The sequence below is a fragment of the Cuculus canorus genome, chromosome 18 (genome assembly GCF_017976375.1).
Source record: "Cuculus canorus isolate bCucCan1 chromosome 18, bCucCan1.pri, whole genome shotgun sequence".
Lineage (NCBI taxonomy): Eukaryota > Metazoa > Chordata > Aves > Cuculiformes > Cuculidae > Cuculus > Cuculus canorus.
Genome location: NC_071418.1, coordinates 3,085,471 through 3,103,309, shown reverse-complemented (window position 1 = coordinate 3,103,309; position 17,839 = coordinate 3,085,471). Strand labels below are relative to the sequence as shown.

At 47.8% G+C, this 17,839-nt stretch overlaps 1 protein-coding gene across 3 annotated transcripts in view; it reads left to right on the top strand.

The window, feature by feature from the left end:
* COPRS (coordinator of PRMT5 and differentiation stimulator) overlaps positions 1–11,107 on the top strand; it is a 172,308-nt gene extending 161,201 nt beyond the window's left edge. For 2 of the 3 annotated variants that reach the window (XR_008452810.1, XR_008452808.1), the window contains exons 5-7: positions 1,939–2,020; positions 2,845–2,996; positions 6,762–7,630. The gene's annotated coding sequence lies outside the window, so the exon portion shown is untranslated. Of the gene's footprint in view, positions 1–1,938; positions 2,021–2,844; positions 2,997–6,761; positions 7,631–10,582 lie in introns of those variants that run through there. The other variant, XR_008452809.1, reaches the window with a different exon arrangement.
* Positions 11,108–17,839: the final 6,732 nt, after the last annotated feature.

Below are 17,839 nucleotides of genomic sequence, written 5' to 3'. Positions count from 1 at the left end.
ACAAGCATGCATTTCTAATCTATTGGCATATGCATATGAAGCTGAATTAATTGATAAATATATTAATTCATTGATAAACATGTTAATTAAACAGAATTAATTGATAAACATACAATTAATTGATAAACATTATAAAAGCTTTAAACAAAGACTTTTCAAAAAGGTAACGAGTAATCCAACCATACAGTGCAAAAGGGACTGTTGCTGTTGTGGGGTCAGATTAATTGGAATATCCATACCCCTAAGTAAAGTTATTAAAAGATAAAAGCTTTGAACATTTTGCAGAGTTAAATGAAAATGAAAAGTTTTACTCAACATACAGAAGCCCTCAGAAATGTAAATGAAGTGCTAGAATCCATAAATATGGCAAATATTAAAGTTCTGTTTAACAAATTGCTTCTTTGCATGCAATTAGTGATCTGAAAACTGAGAGCTGAAATAAAGCTCAGAGAGAGGTGCAGTGGATGAGCAGAGACCTGCAATGACTTGGAGCAGTGAGCTGAAAGAGGAGCAAGACAGGGAATTGGAGGGGTGCAAGGAACAGTTGGGTAAGGGCTCTTTCCCAGGGCTTGGGTTGCGCGCCTCTCCGGTTGCATTTCACACTGGTGGGGCGAAAGGCAAGACCACACAACAGGGAGGGAAAGCTGTGGTTTGTTTCAATGCCCCACTTTGTGTTGCAGTTCTCATGCTCTGAGCTTCCTACAAAGTACACTCTCCATACCACAATCCACAACAACGTGTCTTTTCAGCTCAGACCCAACAGAAACATTTCCCCGGTCTGAAACACTGCTCCAGTTTGGAAGCCAGCCTTCCCGAGGGCAAGCAAGCCCTTCCACGCTTACCCTGCCCCAAGCGCTAACGCCTTCCTTCCAGGTGTCCCCGTGATGGAGGTCACAGTTGACCATTGCAAGAACAATAAGGATTTTTAGGGGCATTATGACTGGGTTAGTAAAACACAGCTGCCCCTGAAAGTCCCTCATTTTTCTTGCTGCCGCTCAGTCCGTCCCTAGGAGCGCAGAGTCCTTTCTCTCCAGCACAGCCCTGCTGGCACACACAGCTTTGCTGATGAGCCCAGTAACTGCCCCGGCCCCAGTGACCGGTGGTGACACAGCCAACAGAAGGGGTAGAACTGCTCCCAGCAGGGTCCCTCCTAAGCAAACGCCGCGCTGCGCCAGATGGCTTTTCTGTCACTTGGTGGAAATGCCCCCAAACAACGCTTGGCACAGCAGGCAGCCCCGAAATACCTCAAACCATTGGGGCAAAAATCAGTCTGCCTGCAAATACACGTGGTATTGACAATCAGATGAGCATGGGTGCTTTGTCCAGGCAAAGCAAAGACCCCAGGGCTGACCAGCTCGCTACACTCGCAGCTCTGCACACCTCCCACTCGTACATCATAACCTGCAATCTGCAGGGCACATAGAGTGCCCAGCCCAACTGCAGGAGGTGTTGCTTTTAATTTATTAACAGATCTGGGATTTTAATTAGGGAATTAGTACTGATTTCTCAACAATTTTCAGCTTAAGTAATACCTAAATAAGATCTACAGGTTCCCTACTAAAAAGGTGCCAAGTAGTTGGCTGGGAATTTTCAGCCCTCACTCACAAGTCCTCCTGGAAATCCCAGCCCAGCCCATCCTCAGGGCAAGGAGCAACACTTTCCTTTTAAGTCATTTGAATGTTGGTGGAGGTGGACTCAACAGAAACCATAGGCAGATTCCCACTACTCTACTCTGTTGTTTCCCCATGAACTCACTGTCTGTAGGATAACTGGGATGGACCCTGTTCCCATTGTGGGCTTGCAAGAGTCCCTGCAAGCTGTTGCCCTTGAGAGGGACTTTGGGACATGCCTGGGGGCTTCCAGGACATTTGTGGCAAAGCAGGGAACCCCTGAAGACTCAAGTTTTTTCTTCTTTTATCTTTTTTGTTTTGCTTGCAGTGAAGACACTGAGACCTTTTCCCCATTCCCAGTTATAGCGAGGAAGAACAGGAGTGGCCGAGCGTCTCTGCAACCCTGCGAGGTGAGATGCAAGTGGCAGCACGGCTCTCTCAGAGAGCGCATCCCCCTTTCCCTGCCTGGGCCCAAGTCCTTGCTGGCCTCAACCGGTGTGTTAGCATTCAGCTCCAAAACAAAGAAGCTGAGTTGCCACATTCAGCCGCGCAGAGCAGCGTCTTGTTTGGAGTTGCTGCAGTTCAAACATGCCATCTCCAGGGACACACACGCAGCAGGCTGCCGTGGCTGCTCTGCACGCAACAGAAATCCCAAAGCTTGCGGCAGTCACAGAGATCCCGGCCATGTGCCACACAAGACAAATATCCTCACTCGTCCCATCCAGGGATGACACTCCGCAGCAGCAGGCAACCTGGCATCCAAAACCCCCTGACATTACTGCACAAAGCCAACCTTATTTTCATTAAGAATTTCTTCTAAGGCTTGCAAGTCAAATGAAAGCAAACCCTATGCCTTGATTTGGTAATAAAACATGAACCATGATTCTGATCCAAATATTATTTGCATCTTTGAAAAAACTTACAACAGCAGTATAATAATAATTACAAAAAGCAGCAGCCCTCTGAATGCTAATGACGTTGCTGTCCTAAATGAAGCATAAAAGCCAGAGCCTGCAAGAAGCAAAGCATGAGTCAGAGCGTCAGCAGTCCCACACTGAAAGCAGCACTCACGGCTGCTTCATTCATTTAAGGAATCAATTCCTTTGTAATGAGCATCAAGTAGTTTTTAGGACTGAAATTAAAATGAGAGGCATGCTGTTATTATTTTCAAAAGTTCTATGGGTTTTTTTTTTTTTTCTTTTTTCTTGGATTGACAATAAACAACTCTTTGTAGTTGGCAGGAGCCCCAGGCAAGGACCAGGTCCCTGCGGCACTTGCTGTTTTACCAACATGGAAGAAACTCTGATGAGCCCTTGCCCCAGGGAGACCACAACCTCCCCAGCAGCCAGGACCGCACCACAAGCAGACAGAGCTATGGAAAAGCAGGTAATATCAGAGTTGTTGCAGATTTCAGTCTGGGTAGGCTATCTCACTCCCAATTTTATTTTACTCACATCGCATTGGTGGCAGATTCCAGTGAGGGTGGATGTGTGCTGCTCCAGGGAAACCCCTTCACAGAGCCTTTCCGTGTTCCTTCTCCAGCTGCAAAGCCAGCACTTGACTGTGTGTGCTAAGAGGAGGGGAATACTGCCCGAGCTGCTCTCAGCATCCTGACACCCCACTTCCACTGTTAGATGAGGCACAATCAGATTTAAATCACTGGAGCACAAATCTCGATGTTACACTGAGGCTATCAGGGTGATTTGGGACTCAAGTATTTTTGGTGTGTTGGATCTGAAACTCAGAAAACACAGGAACAGCACAAAACCAAAGTGAAGGTAAAAAATTGTTGCAGTTTCTAGAATTCTTCCAGCTTTAGTCATGAAGGGGATTGTTAGAAATGGACAAAGGGCTGTTTCCCTTATTTTTTTCAAGTATGAATTTTGTCTTGACAGTTTCCTTTCAGAAACAAAAATTGAAAACAAATTTTCCCATACACAAAACAAAGGGATAGATCCTCAGCTGGAATAGACTGCCAACTGAATAACACCCACTCATGGGGGTGACGTTCCCTTTTATCAACAGCTCCTGATCCTGCTCTGCCCAAACAGGAGCTCCAGCCTCTAGTTTTAGGTGGCAGCAGTGTTGGCTCCAGGTACCTTGGAAAAGATGACTGTCAGAGCAGCTAAAACACACCAGGGCTCCAAGGACTCTGCACTCTACACTTCCCAAACCTGGAGTTGACTCCGGGTGCATAAGCCAGAGGACACAACAGCAAGAAAATAAGTGTTACCAACATGGGCCTGAAATTAATGAGCTGCTTTGGAGAAATGCTGGCAAAGCAGGCTGCCAGAAACCACTCACATGTGGGGTTTGCTTTCTGAAAAGACGCTTGTCTCAGGTTTTCCTTACACAAACCATGGGCTGATCACCATCTAGCAGATGACATGAGAGGTCCCCCCAAAAACGTGCAGTGCAGGAGAAGAAATGCATGACTAACGGTGATCCATCCCAGCCAGTCCTGCCCCCCCGAGAGACTGCGTCACGGCACCATTGTACCCCGCGTTTGGGAAGTGCCGTCAGCTGTGAACAAGTTACTAAGAGCATCAATTACAGGCTTTAGGTCCTGCCAGCATCAGCTATGCCTCTCATCGGGTTGCCCTCTGTGCGAGCCCGAGCGTGCTCCAGAGGTGCCCATGCTAGCTGGGTTCATTATTCTCCCTCACCCACAAGAAAACAAGACAATAAAAGTACACGCTACAGGAAAAATTAGGAAGTCTCTCACTTTGCCAAGAAACAGACAACATCCCCATTGCTGCTGCATCCAGCAGCGAGAGCCGCCCAGCCTCTGCGTGAGCTCCCTGTCCACACGGCTCCAGCAGAGTCCCCTGGCAGACCCAAGGCACGGGAGCGAACGCAAACAAACGGCAGAGCGCCCGTCCTCCAGGGCTGACAAGAGGTGGCTTTACCCATGGGCATTTTACATATCCCTTCCTTTGCGATCCTCAGTGCGGAGCGTGGCTTCTCCTCCCTCCCACCCGCAGCATCAGCAGAGGAGCTGGAAAGCCAGAGTTATTTTTAGGGGATGGTACATTTAGGCCCTGTTAATCTTGACTGGGTCCCTTTGAAAATGACAAGGTTGGATAATCAAACACATTACACAGACTTTCCATGGATGCCACTTTGGAAACGAGCCTCCCACCGTTCAGCAACATAGGAGCCAATAGTTCAAATAGTAACGCTTGATGCTGCACTGACTTGTCTCTTTGTGGTGACCTCACTAGCGTTTATATGCAAAGTCCTCAGAGAACAAGGAAATTAAAGCAGCTGACTGATTTGAAGTATATAAAATAAAACAATTAGTCATCAAAAAGTCTTCTAAAGGCAGCCACGTTACACCCGTCTCGAGTGGCGAGAGACCATCACCTGGCTCAGGCCAGCAGGATGGCAGTGCTGTCTGGTCAAACATGCGGCCAAAGGAGCACGTCGGCAAAACACACCCAGAGCAACACAGAAGGGAGCTGCTGGTGTGACAGCCAATGTATTAAACGGGTTGGCAAAAGGAAAGGAGAACACTAGGAGAAAAAAGCCAGGGGAGGAGCTCTGGCTGGAAAAGCCTACATGACTGCTATTAAATTAATCAGGGCCTGGCCAACCAGCCCTTTCTGGTCACAGCTGTCCTAGTCGAGTCTTGCAGCCACCTAAAGAAAGGGGGGCACATCCAAGATACAGGTCCCTGGTCCAGGCTGACTTCCCAAGCACATCCAGGATTGGTTGGAAGAGCCCCAAGCCAAAGCTCTGCCCAGAACCCCACTCAATACACAGCCGACTTAGAGCAGCCGTAAGCCAGAGGTGCAGCCCCGGCACAGGGCACAGCAGTGCCGGAGAAACCCAGGCAGGTCGGTAGGTGCACAGACAGCAAGCAGCAGTGCAGATGCCTGACGGGTCCCAGAGGAGCGCTTTACCGCAGAGCTGTGCCTGGACTGGTCACCAACAGGAAAAGCAGCTGTGCTGCTGCCATCACCCTGCCAGCTTACTCCAACTGTGCATCCACCTCTACTTTGACAAGCAAGTTAAGAGAGAAGCTGCCAGCCAGAAGCTGCCCAGCGTGGGCTTTGCTGGAGCAGAGTCTGGTCTGGCTGGCATTAAGGGAAGCAAAGAGTTATAAGAGAGCAGCAGGAAATTGCCAAGCAAAACGCATTTTTAAATCATTTCACTTTAAACAAAACTAAGGCATTACCATAAAGTAAATGGCCACACCTTGCTACTTACACGGTTCTGCTAACAAGACCAGCTTTTCCATAGCTATTCAAATATAACAAGACCTGAGTGCCTAACTAACTCCTTTAAGCTCATTTCCAAACTCCAGCCAAAAATCACTGTCTGATTCACCACTTTCTCAGGCACACCAGTATTTAGAGAACGCCTGCAGGCTGGTACTGAGCTCTACAAAGTACACAAGCACATGTTTAATTATTCCAGGGACCAGGGATGTGATTAATCATATGCTTAAAGTTAAGCATGTGCTTAAGCATGCTCCTTAGTGGCTCTGTCAGGTATTCTGGTGCTGCCCTTTTTCTAGTTCTTTGAGGATCAGTAAGTGGAAAGAATATTCCTGTGGTCACACACCCCACAGAACTCACCCAAAGTCTGCTTTCTGATTTCTTTTTTCTTTCTTAATTACAACTTTTGTACTTATTCTCCCCACGTTCCCACCAATACTGATTATGGGTATTACAACAGTATGTACATTATCAGCATGTATTAGCATTAAAACATGAGCTAATTATTATCATTTGCAAGCTTTTAAAAAGCTTTTGACTTAGTTTTCACTTTCCCTGAATAAAGCTTCAGGTAAGAACTTACATTCATTTCATTTGCACGCTTCAGGAATTAGTTCCCTTACATCTGAGCAGCGTAAAAAGTCCTAAAAAGAGGAAGCCCATCATTAAAACTCTTGCCGCTGCTAGCAGTGGACTCATCGCATGGAAGAACTCAAGCATAAAATATGCATCAGCTATGGGTGGTCACGTAATTCACATGTCATTAGCCACAGCGTACATGATCCCAGTTTGTTTTTTTTTTTTCCTGCAGTTTTCCACCTTTCTAGCAAAGACTTGTTCCTACTTCCCAATAATTTCAGGAAGGTCAGATTGTATTCATCCCCTGAGGAAGAACGAGACCTGAAAACTCCCTTTTTTTTTTTTTAAGGCACAACTACTTCTTTTACGACAAAGGAAATCCCCGCACCAGCCAAGAGCTGCTTCTCGAGGCAGGCGTGTGACCCCTGCGCGCTGCCAGCAGGAGCATCGCACGCTCGGGGAACACCCGTGCCCCAAGATCACCCAATGAAACCATTTAACATCAACAAGCCAAGAGAGTTCAATTAGAGCATAGCATGTGCAAATCGATTTTCAACAACCAACTGCAAGCACACAGGGCTTGATTACAAGAGAGGAGGCACGTGTCTCTGAAAGAGGCCTTCTTTGAGGAAGAAAACAGATCCAATAGTTGATAAAGGTTTTGTCTGCTCCTCCTAACAAATCCCATCACATGCTGTTTCTTGCCAGTACATCCATGAGAACTGCCTACACTGGCTGCCAGGGCACAGCAGAAAAGAGGAAAAAACGCGTCCCTGGGTCTCCTCACTCTTCTCAAAGCACTAAAATATGGGGACCTCGAACTTTTATGCTATCTGTGCCTACTGGCTTGTATCCAGCCCTGAATACCCAGAAGCTCCTTGCAGCAGTAAAAGTCACAGGACCACCACCCCCAGTTTGCTGAATGTCATTAAACTAAACAGGTTTGCCAACGTGAAGTTGAGCGAAGGCTCTTAAAACTGCTCATAGTTGAGAGCCATAAGAACAGGATAGAGACACACAGTTCACTCACCATATTCATTGATCCCACAGCAATCTGATACAGGAGCAGCTCCACAGCCACCAGTGTAGGACCCAAACCCATCAAGGACATCTAAGAGTTGAGTGAAATATGTGCTTAAAAGCCTTGCTCTTTCCGTAAGTTGTATGGGGAGCTGTAAGTCTCGGCATCTGACTGGAAGTGCCCAGGTTTATGATTGCTGTTCACAATCAACACTGCACGGAGTGTCCAAGAAATGCTTGGGAATGGGGGAAATTCTATCCCTTTAAAAATACTATTCATGACCGAGAGGCCTTGCTCGTACCCCTGCTGCGGTTAATAAGATTTCAGCTCACCAGAGTTGGACCCTGAGTACTTTCTGTGGGCATACGCAGGCATTTTTGCTTTGATTCTGAAAAAGCTGTGGACATCACAGACCGTAAGCAGGGACACCAAAACTCGCTGGCAAGAATATGCTGAGTTTGGAAACCTAGTGCCTTCTCTGCCCGCTCCCTGTTGCCCGGTGCTCTCTTTTATTTGACTTCAGGTCAGCCATCATAATCAATGTTCTTGATTTTCCTTTTATTTTCAGCTCTTTTCCTTCCTGGCTGCCTGCTAATAGCTCAGCAGTGCTGCTTACACTCAAAGCCATATCTGGAATTGTGAAATTGTAGCAAATTTCATTTTATTAAAAAAAAAAAAAACAAAACAAACTAACAAAACTAAAGTATTTGGCCATCTCTTTACTTGCTGTGGAAATCATTCTGGTGGGAGCGTATTTCTGGAAGCTGTACTGGAATGTAGAATTCTATATTTCATTCACCCAAACCAAAGTGTTTCCCTCTGGGTAGGGATTTACTCAAGGGGGCAGAAGAACTCAATCACCACGTCCACCGGTTCATCTCCTGCAGCTGCAAAGGCCACATGCAAGATGCGCACAGGCAGCCCTCGAGCAAACCTTCCCTCCTCGGTGAGATCCTGGCTGCACGAACTGGGTCTCTAAAAATACTGCTCATGTTGTGGCCCATCAGGTCAGGACTTTAGGGGGATAAATCAGCACAACTCCACCGCAGTCAACACTCAAGCTCATTTACACCAACATAGAGCACAGCCCACTGTGCTTTGCAACAGCCTCATTAAATGTATTTTTAAGCACTTAAACCTGTGCTTGCTGCCTGCAAGCAACTGATCATAATTCAGCATTAACGTAACACCGGGAGCGAGCGAGTTCTAAAATAGTTCCATTTGGAAAATGCTCTTGAAAGACAGAAGAGGTTTGAAAGTTACAGAATTTATAAACATACCACTCTGAAATGGTAAAAGCGCTCATGGCCGTTCATCCAAAAACATTACACGTAGAGCACAGGACAAACCCCGAGCTGGTGCCGATCGGGATATCTCTGCTGGCTTCCAGGAGATGTTTTATTTAGCACTGGGCACACCTGCTGTTTCCTCATAGAGCTGTAAATTCACTCCGCAGTGCAGACAAACCTACAAGCGTAATTTATATTTTAAGATAAAACTCCTATCACATCTTTTGTAATGAAACTACAGTTTGATTTCTTTTTGAAGGGAATAATAACTTAAAAGTATAAAGAATCCAGACCTTTATGTAACCAGTATTACCCAACGCCGTAAACTGGCTCGTAAGCCTTTTCCTCACTCTGAATTTATTACATTTTGATGTGGGGCATGTGAAACAACTCGCTATACAAGTGCAGTCCCTCACACAGGCTGTGCCAGGGGGGAAAGGGTTCACTCCAGTGGGAATTCTAAAGTGAGAAGCCTATTACTATGTTTGCAAAGATGTCTGTGAAGAAACACTGTCAGGCAAAATGTTGTTTCTTTGTGTCTCCCTGCCCTGAATGGCCATTGATACAGAAATTAAATACAGTCCTGGAAAGAGGGCAGAGATAGAATTAGGTTTAAAGGCTGAATGCATGCAGAGCCTCCAAATGCGTATAGCATTAATGTCACGAATGTGTGTGAATGTTCTCATTCAGGCTATAATTTACTCCCCAAGGAGATGCAAAACCAGCTCAAATATGCTACATGCGACCCAAACTCTTGCAATGAAGCGTGTGCTGTATGTGAATCCTGGAGCTAAATTTAGGCTGAGACTTGGAGTAACGTAATTCTAATCTCAGGGCAGCACTTTTGAGTCGCAGCTAACAAACACTGTGAAACGATTCAGGGAAGTTCTGCTCTGTTATTACAATCTATTTTGGATGCAGTTTGGGAAGCTCTTTACTAACTCAGATTTTAAGAAATTCAGCTTAAGTTACTCAGTTGAATTCCGTTGTTCAGAGCAATTGTTTTAAAAAAAAAAATCAATGTAAGTTGTTTTTAAAATATAGATTCAAGCTGATTTTTGGGTGCATACGATAGCTTATATGAAACAGACACTCTTAATATATTTAAATATATTTAAAGCAATAATGTAAAAGATCATAACTGTATTGCTGAATAATCCACAACACTGAAAAAAATGGATACTATAACATCTGATAATTTCTTTCAAGAATTATGTTATTTGATTGGTTTTATGGTCGAAAGTACATTAAAATGGGCAGGCTAGCTTGTGATTAAGCACCTTTCTGTTTCTTGTTCTGCAGAACTGTTATATTTGCATGGGAATGTTTTCCTCCTACGGAAATATTTCCTTCAAAATTAACAGATGAAGTCACAATTATACAAAATATCGTTGTAATCAAAGCAGATTTTGTAATAAAAACCATTTTAAATGCAACTGAGACCTCAAATTTACTTTTATAGTTTCCTTCAGGTGTAAAATACACCCATTATGGTAGAATTGAGGAAACTTTTATCTTTCAGAAAATATCAAAATAGCATTTAGTTTTAAATCGAGCATATTTTAACTACTTTCTTTATGAAGCAATCTCTCATTTCATACAAGATTTTTCATGCATATTCTGGCTCCAAAGCCCCAAACCAGTTCGCCGCAACTTGTTTCACTGGAATTCATCAAAAGACTAAAAAGCCAAGTGCCAAGGAGGCGAGCTGCGGGCCCCACCATAAACTGTCCTACCAACCACCACAACCTGGAAAGCCCCAGTTCTCAGGATTAGCCGATGTTTTAAACAAGAGATCATAATCAAAATCCTGACAAAATCTCAGTATTTCACTCTCTAAATTCTTAATTTGTTTCCCAGCATTTGTAGGTCGCTGCTGGCTCCACCCTCTCAAATATCAGTGATTGCTGCTGCTCTTAAAGAAAATTCCATTTTGGGGAAACGTGATATTGTTCCAGATGCCTCACCCAACCTGATCGTCACTCTGTAACGAAGCTGAGCGTTCAACAGCTTCTGGAATTTATTCCTTAAACTCCTGCACTTGCATATTTGAATTTAACCCTATTGACAGCATCGTGTTCAGAAGCCCCGGACTTTGTAAAACAGACCCATTCCTAAAGACTTTTTTCCATTTCTGTTCAAAAATATAAAGCCGTGACTAATTTTAGCAGCCTCTGGGCCACTTGTAGCTTAGTTCCTACAGGCTGCTGATTGAATTAAAGTGTTTTAAATCGTGTTCCTTGCCGTGTTTTAAAAGTAATGATGGAAAGAGATCTTGCTGAATGAAATCTGCTTTCAAATTTTATAGTTTGAGGAAATTCCATACTTAGAGCTGTATATAAAGTAAAAGTGCATTTAGAGCGATTCAAAACAGCTGCAAGAACTGGAATGTCACTATTCTGTTTAATCAGGATTTCACCAGGAGAAGGATGGGAAGAGTCCCTGCCCCACCGCCAGCGGTACAGGACTGACCCTTCCACCGGAGCGGACAGGTCAGAGTGAGGTTTGCTCCTCAAAATAACGCCCAAAGCAGCGTGCGTTCCTCCGCGCTGTCATCTGCACTGCAACTGCGTTCTGTACTGTAACAGTCTGAGGAAGCCTCCAAAGGCTTGGTCAGATGGGACACTTTGTAATTAAAGTAATAATAATGAATGACGACACTAGCAGGCACGACCTAGGGGCCAAGACTCCATCCTGGACCTATAAATGGTGTCACTAACAGATCTGTATTGGGAAAATACTCAAATCTTGCAAGATGCCATGGAATGTGGGCACATCATCCACCCACGTGGACGTGCAGGACACCGTGAAGGACTTTCTGCCAAAGGGGAGGAAGAACAAAAGGCTCATTGCCGGCTGCCACAGAAGGGAAAAAACTAACAGCCCAACCCTCCTAAGCTGACAGGCCTCTAAGACCCAAACAAAATCCCAGGGGTCTCTATGAAACCAAATCTACCAAGGAATGTCTTAGCAATATTTCAATTATTCAATGTAAAAGGAATATGCCATGAAGTCCATCAGTCAGGCAGGGAAGAGGAAGCCGTCCCCAGACCAGCATCACCTCTGGCTCATTTCCTTCAGTCTGCAGCCAGATGATTTCTTTTCCACACTGCTGCTGGCTAACGCTAAGGTTCACGCAAATGTGTAGACTAAGATTTGAAAGCACTGCTCTGCCCTGAGCAAGGAAGGGTTTCCCTACCCCAACATCAGGTGCTCATCCTAGCAGCTGTAATCCTCCCGTTGGTACCAGCACACGCACACACCCTCTTATCACTCGCTCCCCCAAAGCAATTGAAGCCAGGCAGAAAACAGAAACTCCTCTCTCAAGCAAGATCACGCCCAGCAAAGGGAGAAAGCCAGGCAGATGCCTCCAATCTCCCTCATTTTACAGGGATGTCACTTGGGCTGCAGGAAGCAGCTGAAGCCTCAAGTTGGGCATCCTGAGCAGCAGCCTCTCCTTGGCACTCCTGCCCTCCTCCTCTCCCCTCTGGGATCTGTCCCTTTTGGGTCCCCAGGAAGGAAAATGATGAAATCTGCAGGATAAGGAAGGGTTTTCTGCAGCACGCCAGCAGTGGGAAGAGAAAAGCACTTTCTCTTCCCCGTCTGTTTTGCCTCTGTGTGCTTAGGAGCTGGCCTGCAGCGGGAGCTGGCACAGTGCACGCCCCAAGCGCGGCGTTTGCCATCTGCAGATGGGGCCAAGAGCGGAGGGGAAAGCGTCTGCAAGCTGAGTGCACACTGGGTGCTTCACACGTGCAATTTACTCCTCGTGAGGGTGCAAGGCTATAACACAAGCATGTCCAGGTTTGGTGAGAGGTCTGGACTGAACAACAGAGCTGATACCAGGCATGGTCTGAATCCAACCTGCCCTCGTAACGCAGACACTGCAGACTTGCTATGCTTCTGCATCTTAAAATATAACCCTGGCTTGAAGGTCTCTATTTGCAAACATAGAGGAACAGCGGTTCCTAAATTGCAGGCAAACATTTGACTTCACTCAGTGCAATTCAAAGAATATCCTGCACGAACCCCACCCTTCTGCTCAACAACTCAAGCCCTTAATGCCTAGATGGTTTTCTTTCAGGCCTTATCACAGATAAAATGTGACCCTTTTTTTTTTGTTGTTGAAGGAATAAAACCTGCCAAATATTTACCAGCTCTTTCAGAATGTTGAAAACGTCACTCCTACAGTATAATAAACTTTGATGGAAAAGCCCTGATAAATAGCGAGCCTCGCTTAGCCCAGAGCCAGCTCAGCGTGGCCCAAGCATCGCCAGGTCCGACCGGCAAAGAAAGCGTGTGTGTACACACAGAAAGATTAGCAGGAGAATCATAAAGTTTAGAAATGAAAATAAAACAAAGCCCCATTATTAACCGGGGGAGGGAGGAATAATTGTGTCCGCACCCCAGAGAGCAAAGGACACTACGAAAGCTTCAGGGCTAACCCAGCAATTTAAGAGCTTGTCCACAACTTGCAGCAGAAGCTGGAATCATCTTCTCTAGCATTTGGGAAGCGCTAAAGTGTGGTCGACCCCCAACCCAGCTGGCAGAGCAGTAATATTATTTAAAAATAAAATATTTTTACTTTGTAATTTGACCCACAAAAAGTCATTTGGGGCATGAGGGAATGCTCCCTTCCAGCCTGAACTTTAATTCAGAGGGAATGTTTAAACTCAACAGTGTAAAACAGATGCTGAGAAATATATCTGCATTGCACTGGATGTTCTTTGGGGCACAAACAGAAGCTGGAAAGCAGCTGCCAATACAGTATGTGCGGCTACGATCTAAATAATCGCTAATAATGCAGATGAATGGAGAAAAAAAAAAGACATTCCTAGTATCAGCAAGTCTGTCAACAAAGTTCTAGCATCCACAATAGTTCAAACGGATGAATGTTGCTTGAAAAAATGTGTCCTTTCACCTTGGCAAATGCCATTAAGGGAAAAAAAAAGATTTCTCAAAGCGACCAGGGAGTTGGAAGCTGTAATGAACACATTTAACAAGTCCCGATGACCAGAAAATGCTGAGTGCTCAGTCCCTACAGAAGCCAGGCTTCGACTGAATCTTCAATGATGCACTCAAATCAAAGATAGTAGCTCAAATTATGCCATAGAGTGCTCCGAAATAGGGTCTGGGGTGACAGAACTTGCCAGAGTTACTTAGAGGCAGGCAGAAACCAATTATTGCAGGAAAAAAAAATATCCAGATTATATTAAATCTGGCAAAAAACTAAACCCAGCAGTTTACCCAGCTTTACAAAGCAAACCACAATTAAGAAAATATTCGCTGAAAGGGAAAACTTCGGTTCAGCAGACCAGCCAGTCCAAGAGTGAGCAGCAACACCACCAACTTCACCAAAACCTGCTGCTTCCCAGCGATACCGAAGAAGTCATGCACCAAATTGGAAGGCGCATCTAAAGAGGCACAGAAATCCGCTCCCCATTCCCCCCTTTCACACCAGCGGGTTTTAATGTTAATGATACGGCTCCGCGTGCTTAAAAGTATTTTTACACTATGCTCGTCGTCTCCTAACTCCGTCTTGTTCCAGGGCGGATGATTAGAATCAGATTTCAGTGATTTCACTGCAGATTAATTTCGTTAAGAGCTACAGATCTGCAGGGAGAAGAGGGCTGCAAAACGGTCTCTAACGGCGTTCCCTCCTAAAAGGGTAACAGCATTTTTGCCTTTACTCCTTACTTTCACATACTTTTCCTTTTTGTGGCCACTAGACAGAATTCTTTGGAAAAACAGGCATACAGGGAAAAGAAATGCACAAAAAAACCCTTTCCTTTAAATTTTGGTTTCAAAGAACACTCCCGAGCAGAACTTCTGAGTAGGTTTATACAGAAAATAGGCCTCGAGAAGACCCGACCGCGCCTGCCATCCCTGAAATCAAACGGGCGATGGAGGGATCGCACACAGGAAACAATTCTGATATATCCAGGTCTGTGTGTCCCGGCGCATGGCAGAGGAACAGCTATTAATATACATTTTAGTATGCGGCACACAAGTGTTTGCACAGAGGGCTGAAGACGAAAAAAAGTACGCAGAGGTCTGCAAGACTATTGGCAAATTTTTCATAATTGTGAACCACTAAATAAATATTGTTATTTTTATAGGCAAATGCTACAGAACATAGCGCTGAAAACGCGGGTTGTTTGCAAAAATCTCATGGGATCAGAGCATAAAAGTTGTGTGCAGTGTGTAAATGTCTGTGTACACACGCGCAGAATGTAGACTCCTGCAATGCCACATCCGAGAGAGAATTAAATTCTAAGTGGCTCAAAGAAAGATTTTAACTTTCCATTTGCTTTTATAGAGCCCTGCCACGAGAATTCTGTTGCCATTTGGCCGTTTTCCGTATTCTAGGCAAACTTCATTCACTTAAGGAGAGAGAAATAAAAGCCTCTGTACATAAATAAAAACAAAACTGTGAGGACCCTCAAAATAAGTTGAATCCTAGAACTTAAATATAATGTAAGGTAAGATGAAGGTCACAAAAGTTCTAACTATGACGCTGTATGATCAGAGAGCAATATACACACACGGAACGGTAGATTTGTTGCACCCAGAGACACAGCACGAAGCAGCATCTCCAGAAGCACCGAGTGCAGCATCGAAATCAAAGACAAATCGTAAGGAGCATCGTGAGGATGGGAATAAAAGTGCTCGGGTGAATAAGAGGAGCATTACCAGGAGCCGGGCTGCCCGGTATGTACGTGCCTGGATTTATTTAACCGAAAAAAAAGGAAATTAAAAAGAAACCCACTGTGTTCTCTGAAAGTGAAAGCGACGGAGAGGCTGCGGGATGGCCCCGCACCGGCGAGAGGCGGCGAAGGCGCTTTCCCAGGTGGAAGAAAACGAAACGCACTTACGGTTTGCGGAGAACCAGCTCCGTCCTCTCTCGCTACGGCCCCAACGAACCGGGAGAGCGGCGGGGACGGGGATGCGGGGGTACCGGGGGATGCGGGGGTACCGGGGATGAAGCAGTGGGGACGAGGATGAGGGTGATGCGGGGGGCTCTGGGGGTGCGGGGATCCCAGGGGTGAAGCAGAGGGCCGGGGATGCGGGGAATCCGGGCATGCAGGGATCCCCAGGGTTACGGGGATGAAGCTGCGGGGCCGGGGATGCGGGGGGTCCCGGAGGTGAAGCAGCGGGGACAGGGATGCGGGAAGTACGGGGGTTACCGGGGGGAGCGGGGCGTGCGAGGGGTCTTGGGGATGCCGGAGGTTGCGGGGATGAAGCTGCGGGGCGGGGGATGCGGGGGGTCCCGGGGGATGCGGAGGGTCCCAGGGGATGCGGAGGATGAAGCTGCGGGGCGGGGGACGCGGGGGGTCCCGGGGGATGCAGGGGATGAAGCAGCGGGGCCGGGGATGCGGGGGTGCCGGGGATGGAGCTGTGGGGCCGGGCAGGTCCGGGGCCGCCCGGCAGCCCCCGCCGGTGCGGGCTGGGCTGATCCCCGCGCCCCGTGCCGGGAGCAGCCCCCTCGGTCTTCTCCCTCTGCGAGCCCGGCAGGTCCTGGGAGCCGAGAACTGGGACTTTGTAGGCCAGTTGAAGACACAAACCTCTCATCTCGCCCGCAAAGACCCAGCCCTCGACTCGCCCATCGGGCGCGGGGCTGCGGTTTCTCAGGGCTCCGCTTTCCCCGAGCTCCTTTCCCCCCGGCGGCAGCCGCCCCGCACCGTGACTCGGCACCGCCGACACCGCTCCTGCGGCCACCTGGGAGCCAAAACACCGGGGCCGACGGCCAAAACAAGCCCGAATCCCTCCGTTCCCCGCACCGAGGGAGGAGAGAAGCACGGGATGGGGCGCAGGGGGGGACCCCGCAGCCGCCCCCCCCCTCCCCCGGACCCGCAGCCGCTCGGGACCGAACTGGGACCAGCGGGTTTCTCCCGCCTCCGGCTGCTCTCAGATGGGCATTTCAAACGGTATCGATCGCGCTGGGTTTCTCTTTTTTTTCTTTTCCAACCCTTCCTCTTTTGCCCTTGCAAAAAAGCAAAATAACAATCAAAAAAAAAAAAAATAATCGTTGCCACAAGGGACGTCGCAACCTTTCTCTCGGCTTTTCAAACACTGCGGCTGCCCCAGAGAGCTGAAACCGTCCGGACACAACGAGCGGCAGAGGCGAAGGAGGGGGAAAAAGGGGGAAAAAAACCCCAAAACACCCTGGAAAAAGGCAATTAAAAAAAAAAAAAAAAAAAAAGCCAAAAAGCAACACCCAAAAGCCACCAAACCAGGCAGAGGCGAGCTGCTCCGTGCAAGGGCCAGGCGCAATCCCGCTGCGGCGGAGTTTCTGTCCCGGGGCAGGCGCGCATCCCTCGAAAGTTTGCTCCACGTGTTGCGTCCCGGGAGGCTTAGGACGGGACGGGACGGGACGGGCTCCGCCGCTCCCCGCCGTTTAAGGAAGAGTCCAGTCCCCACCCCTGCGCCGGGCAGCTCGGCTGCACCCAGCTCGGCGGCGCTGGAGGCTCCCCGGGCCGCCCCCCGCCCGCCCCGCGGCTCCCTCCGGCCCCGCACGCGGCTCCGCGGCCGCCGCCCGCCCCGCGCCCCTCCCGCCGGGGCAGCCCCGCGGCCGCCCGGCACAGCGCCCCCTGCCGGCCCCGCGGCACAGCGCCCCCTGCCGGCCCCGCGGCACAGCGCCCCCTGCCGGCCCCGCGGCACAGACGGGCAGCACCGCGGGGAGCGCGCTGCGCGGCCACAGCGCCGCCCGGACACCGCCCCGCGTCTCCCGGTACACCCCCCAGGACAGCTTGCCGTCTCCCAGTACATCTTTCTGTCTCTCAATACACCTCCCAGTATACCTTCCCATCTCCCACTACATCTTCCCATCTCCCAATACAACTCTTAGTATATCTCTCCATCTCCCAGTACACCTTCCCATCTCCCACTACATCTTTCCATCTCCCAATACAACTCCTAGTACATCTTTCCATCTCCCAGTACATCTTTCTGTCCCCCAGTACATCTTTCTGTCCCCCAGTACATCTTTCTGTCCCCCAGTACACCTCCCAGTACACCTTCCCATCTCCCAGTACACCTCCCAGTACATCTTCCCATCTCTTAATACTACTCCTAGTACATCTTTCCACCTCCCAGTATATCTTCCCATCTCCCAGTACA